The sequence below is a fragment of the Lycium ferocissimum genome, chromosome 6 (genome assembly GCF_029784015.1).
Source record: "Lycium ferocissimum isolate CSIRO_LF1 chromosome 6, AGI_CSIRO_Lferr_CH_V1, whole genome shotgun sequence".
NCBI lineage: Eukaryota > Viridiplantae > Streptophyta > Magnoliopsida > Solanales > Solanaceae > Lycium > Lycium ferocissimum.
The window spans coordinates 8,085,014-8,092,360 of NC_081347.1; the positions used below are offsets into that span (position 1 = coordinate 8,085,014).

Sequence of the window (7,347 nt, forward strand, 5' to 3'; positions counted from 1 at the left end):
CCTTCCTTCAATTCAGTGAGCCTTCATTTTTTTTTATCATCTTCTACTCAATGCAGTATCTCCTTTTTTTCAACTTGAATTTAAACTACGATTCAGACCAAATCTTACCGAAATAGGATTTTCTTTTCTTGCCATATGCGCTTAGACTTTCCTTTTTCCTATACTACAATACATTTATTCAAAAAACCTTTAGTATTTGGCCAAGGATTTTATTTTCAGTGTCGATGGAAACAAGAACGAAAAACACTAGAATTGTGATGTTTCTATGGCTAGCTCATGGTCATACTTGCACATTTCTAGAGCTAACAAAGACACTTTCAAAGAGAAATTTCATAACTTACCTCTTTACAACACCAGCAAATCTCGCTTTCCTCAAACAAACACTCTCTCCAAAAGAATGCATACGCGTTAAGTTAATGGAAATTCAGCTCCTCAACTACTTGCTCATTTTCACACCACAAATGGCCTTCCACCCCATCTGATAAACACTTTAAAAAGGGCCTTTGTTATGGCGAATCCCGATTTTTTCACCATTGTTGATACTTTAAAACCAGACTTGATCATCTATGATTTTCTCCATCCATGTATTCCAACAATGGCTTCTGCATTGCTTATACCAGCTGTTCTTTTTCTCACCCATGGTGCTGCATCAAACAGTTATCACCATCATGATAGAATTAACAATCCAAGTTTGGAGTACCCTTTTCCTGAAATCTTTTTTCATGAGCATGAGCATAGGAAAAACAAGAAAGTACGCGATTCGCTTGAGAACGAAGGCATCGATGAGAAAAATGGCGCCACGAGGTGCTTTGAGAGATCAAAAGAGATCATTTTGATCAGGACTTTCACTGAGCTAAAAGGTAAATACATCGACTACCTCTCATTTTTATTCATGAAAACGATTGTTCGAGTTGGCCCTCTCGTTCGAGCATTTGATCAAACAGATGGTGGGCATTATTATGATCAGATCATTGAATGGCTAAATGGGAAAGAAAAATGTTCAACAATTTTTGTTTCTTTTGGGAGTGAATGTTTCTTGTCTAATGAGGAAATTAAAGAATTGGCACTAGGGCTAGAGCTTAGCATGGTGAATTTCATATGGGTAATTAGATTTCCGATAGGAGAGAAAAAGCAGATTTTAGAAGTTTTACCAGAAGGGTATTTCAAGAGAATCGAGAATAGAGGGTTAATAATTGAAAATTGGGCGTCACAAGTGAGAATTTTGGAACATTCTAGTATTGGCAAATTTGTGAGTTATTGTGGATGGGGTTCAGTAATGGAGGCACTTAATTATGGTGTTCTGATTATAGCCATGCCCATGCAACATGATCAACCACTTAATGCAAGGTTATTGGTGAATGATGCAGGGGTAGGATTGGAAATTCATAGAGATGAGGAAGGACATTTTTGCAAAGAAGAAGTGGCTAAGATTGTAAGAGAAGTATTGGAGAAAAGTGGAGAGATATTAAGGGAAAAAGCAAAGGAATTTAGTGAGATAGTGAGAGAAAATGGAGAAAATGACATTGATGGGGTGGTTGAAGAATTGCTTAACCCTTGCAAGAAAACAATTATAAGGTATAGATACATTGGACAAATCTACTAAAAAAATGTCTTCTGTGCTATCTTTCTTTTCTTTTCTTTTTACAAAAATAATATTTGGACCAGCTTGCACATATTTCGGTTATTTAGGACAACTATATTAAACGTTTTAGATGCATGCTTTTTCGCGATCTAATCCTTTTGATTCTTAATGAGAAAGCAGTGCAGAAGATCGTATGTATAAGTGGAGTTCTTTTTATACAGAGAGAAAAGATCTTGACTGATCCATGAAGAAGAACCAAAACAAAATGTTGATAGTGATGTTTCAACATCCTATTGAACAAGTGTTTGTAGTCACTTGGGTCGTAGTAGTTTCTATAGGCAGTCTAGTAGTACTTTTAAGTCCCGTAGCCACTCTTATCTCATGTAAATGTGGGGAAGGAACTATCACTAGTTTGCTACTTTGTTGCTCTGTTTTATTTTTATGCCATTAAGTTAATCTAAATTAATTTTAATATTACATATCTCACATTTTAAGGAGTTATAGATATCATCGGATTGCCTAATACTATAGAATAATTAGACAAAGAGGAAGAACATTAACCTGATAAAATAGTGATTCAACCACATTCAAATTGCAACAGGTGTGGTTATTGTTTTGCTCATTCCAAGATAAGAGTTTAACTACAATAAGAAAAGGCAAAACATGAGGCACGTTTATAAAGTTTTAGGATTCTTATAATTAATATTTTATTCGAACAACATTGTGTATTGTGTGATATCGCACAAGAGTTATTGAAAGAATATTTGAGAGGAATATTTGGAAATTTTCTCTGATGATTTTTTGGTACAATGCATTGTCTATTTATACAAGTATGTAGGAAATAAGAAAATAAATAAATTCTAAATTCTGTCCTAATTTGTACAATTCTGATTGGTCACTTATTTAACAAGAATATTCTTTTACTATGCTAGGAAGCTTCCAAATGTGTATAGGTGTTATGTACAGCTGTGGTGTTTTTCCAGGTGATGTGTGTGTTGGGCTCACTGGGCCAATTCTGTTGAATCAGTCATTTGGGCCCAATATAACTTTTGGCCCAATATCTCTTTTGGCCTTTTTCTCATTTTCAGACATCTGAACAGACTTCGATGTATACGAAGTCTCATTCGAACATCTCTGTTTTCCCCTTTTCTCTTCATCGTCTTCATCTTTGTTGATTACTTCCATTGAAATAGATCTTGAGGAAATTAAGTTACTTTGAATTCCAACATCCCCCCTCAAAGTGAAGGGGAGCATAGTGAGACCCAGCTTGCGAAGAATTCCATGGTGAACGATGTGCCCAGAAAGAGATTTTGTAAAGATATCGGCCAACTGGTCTTTTGAGGGAACAAATGACAAAGAAATCAGGCCGGAAAGATACTGTTGGCGTACAAAATGACAGTCGAGTTCGACGTGTTTTGTTCGCTCATGGAAGACCGGGTTGCGAGCAATGTGGATCGCCGCTTGACTATCGGAGTTGACCGAAACTGGAAGACATGGTGGAACTGACAGATCTGCTAGAAGACGAGTCAACCAAGTCAATTTAACAACCAAACATCTCATTGAATGATACTCAGCCTCGGCGGATGAAAGGGAAATAGAAATCTATTTCTTGGATTTCCAAGAAATGGGTGAGTCTCCCAAGCTAACAAAGAAACCACTAATGGACCTCCGAGAATCACGACACGAGGCCCAGTCAGCATCGCAAAAGGCTTGGAGAGAGAGTGAAGATGAAGAATTGAAGAACAAACCCTGATTTGGATATCGTTTGAGGTAACGAACAACCTTTAAAGCTGCTTGATAATGAATAAGACTAGGCTTTTGCATAAATTGACTTAATATCAATACTGCATGACATAAATCTGGTCTTGTATGTGTAAGATAGTTTAGTTTGCCAATGATATGTCTGTATATGGACGGATCTGACACATAATCACCAGAATCTGCAGTAAACTTGACTGTAGGATCTAAAGAAGAAGAAACTGAATGTAACTAAGAAACATCAAATTCTTGTAGTAAATCCCTGGTATATTTGTGTTGGCTGACAATAATACCTTGATTTTCCCTGAGAATTTCCATTCCTAGGAAGTAATGTAGGGAACCATGATCTTTGATTTTGAACTCTAAGTGTAGAAAAACTTTAAGAGATGCAATCTCAGTGTGAGAATCCCCAGTAATAAGTATATCATCCACATAAACTGCAACTATAGCAATAAAATCCACTGTCTGCTTAAAAAAGAGGGAATAATCATTGAGGGAAGCTGTAAAATCTTTGAAATTGAGGGCACCTGCAAGCTTGGCATACCATTGCCTTGAGGCCATACAATGATTTTCTAAGTTTGCAAACCAAATTAGGCTTAGGAGATACCAAACCAGGTGGGAACTTCATGTAAACTTCTTCTTGCAAATCCCCTTGCAAGAATGCATTGTTTACATCAAACTATGAGATTTCCCATTCTTTCTTAGCTGCAATTGCCAATAAGCACCTAATAGTTGTCATTTTTACCACTGGGAAAAAAGTTCCATGGAAATCAATCCCTTCTTTCTGTATGTCACCTCTAATCACCAATCTTGCCTTTAATCTTTCTATTGTACCATCTGTATGTTGCTTAACCTTGTAAACCCACTTACAAGGTAAAGCCTTTCTTTTTGGAGGTAAACCTACAAGATACCAAGTCTGATTAGATTGTAATGCCTCTATTTCAGCTTCCATGGCTTTCTTCCACCCAGGATGATTAAGGCTTGAGCATAACTAGTAGGTTCAATGATGTTAGAAACTGAGTGGAGAATGAGTTGATTAGGTAAGGAAAGAGCATTAAAGGATAAGACATTAGGTGATGAAGGAGGCATAAAACAGGACTCTGTTACATTACTTAAGAAGATAGAGTTACAGTAATAGTCTTGGAGATGAGAGGTAAAACTCTTTTATTTGTTCTAGTGGATTTTCTGACATTATCAGTGGATGAAACAATAGAAAGATTTGATGAATTAGAAACGGTGAACTCAGATGGGGGTTGTGCTGGACTAGGTATGGAATTTGGAGATATATGAGGTGAGAAAGAACTGGATGTAGGAGAGAGAGATGAACTAGGTGGAAGAGTGGAATCTGGTATAGGAACAGTATCTGAGTGATCTGTAGGTGAGTAAGATGAGGATGAATGATGTAGTGTTTCAATAGGTGTGATTATGTGAGGAGGGAAAATGGATGACAAATTCTGAGTAGAAACAAAAGGAAAAACAGATTCATAAATTGTAATATCTCTGGAGACAAAAACTCTTTTAATGGATAAATCAAGCAGTTTATATCCCTTCTGATCACTAGGATATCTCAAAAACACACATCTGGTAGCTCTAGGTTGAAACTTATCCCTTCCATGAACCAAAGTGTTTGCATAACACAAACAGCCAAAACACTTTAGGAATTGATAATCAGGTAAAACCCCAAGTAAAATTTCATACGGTGACCTTCCTTTAAGCACCTTTGAAGGTAGTCTATTGATCAAATAGGTGGCTGTTAATATACACTCACCCCAATAAGCTTTAGGAATCTGAGATTGAAACATTAAAGCCCTTATAATATTAAGCAAGTGTCTATGCTTTCTCTCTACTACCCCATTCTGTTGTGGGGTAGCTACACAGGAAGTCTGATGAATGATCGTTTTTTATTTGAGAAAATTGGAACCTGCTTCACTTTTCCCAAGTTCCAATGCATTGTCTGATCTAATCACCTTCACCTTGGTATTGTACTGCCTTTCAACCATCAATAGAAAAGATTGTATCATTGTGAATGCATTACTTTTGGAAGCCAATAAAAAGGTCCGTGTTGCTCTAGTATAATCATCTACTATTGTTAGAAAATACCTATAATGATTGTAAGTAGGTATTTTATATGGTCCCCAGATATTAACATGTATAAGATCAAAACTAGATGCAGAGGATATTTGACTGGTAGGAAAAGATGGTCTAGGTTGCCTTGCTTTAGGATAAGCATCACAAACACAATCATAACCAATTGGAATTGAAATGAAACTGACATTTTCCATTGATGATAAAGGCAAATGCCCCAGCTAATGTGCCACAGATTTACATTAGAAGTTGCATTTGTACATGAAAAAAAGGTTGAAATAGAACTACTAAGCATTGAAACAGTAGACATACTAGGAATAACATTAGACAAGATAGAAGTATCTTTATTGGAATGTAAACTAGACTCCTTAGGATTAGGCTGAAATAAGTAGAGTCCATCCTTAGCTTCACCAAAAACTTGACCCCTCTTCTGTGAAAAGCCCTGCATGACACAATGATTTGATGTGAAAAATAGAATACAATCAAATTGAACGCAAAACTTATGAACAGACATAAGATTGTACTTGAAACTTGGAACATATAAGACATTATGCAGGGTGAGGTTAGAAAAAATGACTACTGTTCCTATATGAGTAACCTGAATAGTTTGATAATTAGGAAGATTAATAGTTAAGGGAGACCTAAGGGGTGTTAATGTAGACAATAAGTCTGAGTTGAAACACATGTGTTCAGAAGCACCTGAATCTATGATCCGATTCTTGCTGGAATTAGCAATAGAAAGACATGATCCAATATACTTAAGTGTTGTACCAGCAACTGCATTGCTATTAATCTCAGGACCAACATTAGTATTTCCTGTTTCTTCCATTTTTATTTGTTTGAACATTTGAACAAATTGGTTGTATTGTTCTTTGTTGTAAGACTGTCCAGGGTTATAAGATTGAATAGAGCTGTAGGACTGAGTAGGATTGTAGTTATCATTAAGATTAGTCATTCGAGGTTCTGCTTCTTCCATAGCTACAACACCATTTCCTCTAATCTGCCCTTGAGAACCTTTATCATTTGTCAATTGAAAATCTGCAGGAAAACCATGTAACCTGAAACAATCATCTATGGTGTGTCCTGTCCTCCCACAATGATTGCGTGAAATATTTGGATTGTAATTTGCCCATTTGCCTTTGAATTTTTGAATCTGAGGCTGCTTTTGAGACCTCTGAGATTGTTGTGGGTTGTTGATTCTGGGATATGTGTTCCCAGTTTTTGTGTTATTGATTCTGGGATATGTCTTCCCAGTTCTGTTTGAAGGCCCTGGACCTGAGAACCTTTGAGTTTGTCTGACCCCTTTGAATTGGTTCATATTGCCTACCATGAAGGAAGAGGAATCAGAGGGTGTGATTGGATTTATGTAAGTTTCTCTCTGATTCTCATCCTGTAATATCAGAGAATATGCATGGTCAATATTTGGCAAAGGGTTCATCATTAAGATGTTTCCCCTAGCTTGTGTATATGTATCATTTAGTCCCATGAGAAATTCCATAAGTCTCTCATCCTCCATAGATTTTTCCAATTTGTGCTTTCCTTCACACACACAAGTACAAGTGCATTTGATGTTAGAGTTAAGTGAATCAAGCTCATCCCACAATTTTTTAAGTTTGGTAAAATAACCAGCAATGTTATTGTTTCCTTATGTCAATATGCTAAGTTCCTTTTTAGGATAATAAAGCTTTGCACCATTAGTTTGCCCAAATCTGTGCTCCAAGCTTACCCAAAGTTCTTTTGCTGATTTTGAATACATTACACTGTCTGAAACTTCTTTGGTTAGTGAGTTCAAAAGCCAAGCTGTTACCATATCATTGCATCTATTCCATGATTGCAGATCCGCAGAATTAGCAGCAGGCTGAATAGCATGAGGTCCTGTGATGAACCCGCCTTGTTCTTTGCAGATAAAGCAAGAAGAATAG

At 36.5% G+C, this 7,347-nt stretch overlaps 1 pseudogene; it reads left to right on the forward strand.

The window, feature by feature from the left end:
- Positions 1-32: 32 nt before the first annotated feature.
- Positions 33-1,711, forward strand: LOC132059166 (UDP-glucosyltransferase 29-like; annotated as a pseudogene).
- The last annotated feature ends 5,636 nt before the right edge of the window (positions 1,712-7,347 follow it).